Source organism: Sapajus apella, unplaced genomic scaffold (assembly GCF_009761245.1).
Source record: "Sapajus apella isolate SASKATOON/1434 unplaced genomic scaffold, GSC_monkey_1.0 scaffold13, whole genome shotgun sequence".
Taxonomy (NCBI): Eukaryota; Metazoa; Chordata; class Mammalia; order Primates; family Cebidae; genus Sapajus; species Sapajus apella.
The window spans coordinates 5,872,374-5,876,196 of record NW_022436953.1 but is presented as its reverse complement, the minus strand read 5'-3'; the positions used below and the strand labels follow the sequence as shown (position 1 = coordinate 5,876,196).

Here is a 3,823-nt window from a genome sequence, read left to right as displayed (position 1 = left end):
GACGGAGTTTCGCTCTTGTTACCCAGGCTGGAGTGCAATGGCGCGATCTCGGCTCACCGCAACCTCCGCCTCCCGGGTTCAGGCAATTCTCCTGCCTCAGCCTCCTGAGTAGCTGGGATTACAGGCACGTGCCACCATGCCCAGCTAATTTTTTGTAGTTTTAGTAGAGACGGGGTTTCACCATGTTGACCAGGATGGTCTCGATCTCTTGACCTCGTGATCCACCCACCTTGGCCTCCCAAAGTGCTGGGATTACAGGCTTGAGCCACCGCGCCCGGCCCCTGATACACACTCTTAACCACTATGTTATACTGCGCCTATTAGTCTAAGGTCTTAGAAGAGGGGGACAGGAGTCTATGATCCTGATTTAAACATTAAGAGCTTTTGTTGGGCGTGGTGGCTCACGTGTGTAATCCCAGCACTTTGGGAGGCCAAGGCGGGCAGATCACGAGGTCAAGAGATCAAGACCATCCTGGTCAACATGGTGAAACCCCGTCTCTACTAAAAATACAAAAAAATTAGCTGGGCATGGTGGCGTGTGCCTATAGTCCCAGGTACTCAGGAGGCTGAGGCAGGAGAATTGCTTGAACCTGGGAGGCGGAGGTTGCAGTGAGCCAAGGTCGTGCCACTGTACTCCAGCCTGGCGCCTGGTGACGGAATGAGACTCTGTCTCAAAAACAAACAAACAAACAAAAAAATCAAAAACAAACAAAAAACAAACATTAAGAGTTCTTCTGGAACAACAGAACAAGTAAGTTTCATATTTACTAAAAATGAGGCTGAGAATAGTTTGTCAAGACTTCTAACGACAATTCCAAAACTCTCAAGAGATCTTGATGTAGAGGTAAGAGTAGGAGCTATAATCAGTGAAACAGGCCTAGGTTTAGAGTCCTAGTTCTGTGACTTACTAAGTATGTGACCTTATAAAAGTTCTTCACTTTGTAGAGCTTCTGTTTCCTCTTCTATACAATGGGTATAATATTATCTTGAAATATCCTTGGGAGAATTAAATGAGATGATACAAAGTTCCTGACACACAATAATTATTACCACCTAAACTGAATAAAGACAATAAAGAAATGCCCAAATACTTACTAAATATACAAGTGAGTATTTATTAATCTCTGAAAGATTTAGAAGGCATGGTCCTTGACTACAAAGAGTACATATTCTAGCTAAAAGACACACTTTTCTAAAAGTAAAATCAATGCCATTATATAATATGATGCTAAATTATGTGGCTAGATCTATAAATATAGAGATAAACTCACAATTAATTTTAGCCAATAGCTTTAACTTTCTATATAAATTGTTTAAGTCAAAATCAACACTCAGGTGTGGACTCTATTTGTCATCTAGTCTAGAGCATTACCTAGGCATAGATAACAGCAAAACCTTTACTAGTCAACATCTAGCATACGTTTTAAAAATTACTCGTTTTGGCCAGGCGTGGTGGCTCACACTTGTAATCCCAGCACTTTGGGAGGCCAAGGAGAGCGGATCATGAGTTCTGGAGTTCAAGACTAGCCTGGCCATCATGGTGAAACCCTGTCTCTACGAAAATACAAAAATTAGCTGGGCATGGAGGTGGGTACCTGTAATTTCAGCTACTCAGGAGACTGAGGCAGGGGAATCATTTGAACCCAGGAGGCGGTGGTTGCAGTGAGGTGAGATTGCGCCACTGCACTCCAGCCTAGGTGATGAGCTAGACTTAATCTCAAAAACAAACAAACAAACAAACAAAAAACCCGACTAGTTTCAACTCTTTCATTCCAGATGCCTGCATCAATTTCAAAGTGATAAGTATTTGTTCTAGCAACATTTTACCTGTGAAAGGAAAAAAATACATACAAGGCCTCAGTTTTGTACCACTTAATGAGTGATTAGTTTATAAAATTTTCAAGTTCTTTAGGAAAACGGTATGATTCAAAGGGGTTAAGAAAAGGTCCAGAAGGACTCAAATTCTATGCCGTAAGGAATTCAGTAAGATCATTTCTTTCTCTTCTGCTTCCGTTTGGTCTGAATGGAAAAATACATAAACAAACAGGAGTAGTGGAGAAAGGTAAAAAAGAAAAGAAGAGAATAAGCTGGAATGGTAGGAAGACTATTCAAATCTAGCTATAAGAGTCATTCTAATTTCTTCTGGTGCTTTCTAAAAGTCTTCTCTCGGCCGGGCGCGGTGGCTCATGCCTGTAATCCCAGCACTTTGGGAGGCCGAGGTGGGTGGATCACGAGGTCAAGAGATCGAGACCATCCTGGTCAACACGGTGAAACCCCGTCTCTACTAAAACTACAAAAAATTAGCTGGGCATGGTGGCGCGTGCCTGTAATCCCAGCTACTCAGGAGGCTGAGGCAGGAGAATTGCCTGAACCCAGGAGGCGGAGGTTGCGGTGAGCCGAGATCACGCCATTGCACTCCAGCCTGGGTAACAAGAGCGAAACTCCGTCTCAAAAAAAAAAAAAAAAAGTCTTCTCTCCTCAACTGATGTTTGCTGTGTGAATCTTGGCTAGTACAGAAATGGTTTTTCAAAAGTCAGCTCAGGTTTATTAGGCTTTTAAATTAAGCATGCTAACCAAACATACATAAAATAAAACTGCACAAATCCTTATTTCCCAATTTGACCTGAGAGCAAAATCTAGTAATAACTCTATAGCAAAGCATCTTACAAAGGCTCTGTCACAGCTACTTAGCAACACATCCCCCATAGTTGGCAAGTCTGTACATCTATGCTGCTTGCTTAGTGCTTGGACCTAGAGAAAAGAGTTAAATTTTAAAAATAAATGTTAAAAGCCCACACACAACAGTAATTTTTAGTGGCAGTGAAATGCCACTTGGGGACCAAATAGAACCAAGGAGTTCATTTTTCTAGTCCTGCCTCATCTTAAGTTTTATGCTTATAACTTGCCTGAACTCTACAATTACCTTTTTTTTTTCCTTTTTTTTTTTTTTTGAGACAGTCTCACTCTGTTGCTCAGGCTGGAGTACAATGGCACGATCTAGACTCACTGCAACCTCTGCCTCCCAAGTTCAAGTGATTCTCATGCCTCAGCCTCCCAAGTAGCTGGGATTATGGGCACACACCACCAGGTCCAGCTAATTGTTATATTTTTAGTAGAGACGGGATTTCACTAAATTGGCCAAGCTGGTCTCGAACTTCTAGCCTCAAATGATCTGTCAGCCTTGACCTCCCAAAGTGCTGGGATTACAGGTGTGAGCCACTGTGTCCAGTCTATAATTTTTTATCATTCAAAGAAATATAACCATCCCTAGACCTGGATTTCTACCAGAACTTTAAGGATGAATCTCTTATCCTTATAATCTTACAAAAAGAGAGAAGCCAAATCTCAAGTCTATGTTCTAAAAACAAACAGTCAAGGTTAGATAACAGGAGATAATTGCCAGGCAAAACCATAACCCTTCTTTCTTATTTAAGTCAGTTGGGCAGTTTTTCTTTTTTTTTCAATAAGCAGCAGCAACGAATGGGGAATCAGGAGACCTGAGTTCTAGCTTTACCCCTGATAAGCAATATGACCTTGGTTTATGTTTTAGTTTCTTCTGTAAAACAAGCTGGTGAGAACAGACTCAAGAATCATGAACTGAAGGCCAGCTTACAAATTTGGGCTGGTCCATACATACGTTTTGCTTAGTATTATGCTATGTTTTTTAAAAAATAGCAATAAATGAGTTTATTGAGAACTGAAACCATATTTGGGAATGAATGTTATTATCACTACTTAAGAATATAAGCAATGACCGTGCATGGTGGCTCACTCCTGCAATCCCAGCACTTTGGAGGCCGAGGTAGGTGGATCACGAGGTCAG

General features: G+C 41.5%; 1 protein-coding gene and 1 long non-coding RNA gene across 12 annotated transcripts in view; both read right to left on the bottom strand.

Moving 5' to 3' along the window:
• The window catches only part of LOC116553850, a 1,718-nt gene extending 1,254 nt beyond the window's left edge, over nucleotides 1-464 (bottom strand). The window contains exon 1 of the long non-coding RNA XR_004269942.1: nucleotides 293-464. This is a non-coding gene — a long non-coding RNA (uncharacterized LOC116553850). The remainder of the gene's footprint in view (nucleotides 1-292) is intronic.
• Nucleotides 1-3,823, bottom strand: part of GBF1 (golgi brefeldin A resistant guanine nucleotide exchange factor 1) — a 135,599-nt gene that overhangs the window by 79,176 nt on the left and 52,600 nt on the right. The gene's annotated exons all lie outside the window — the stretch shown is intronic.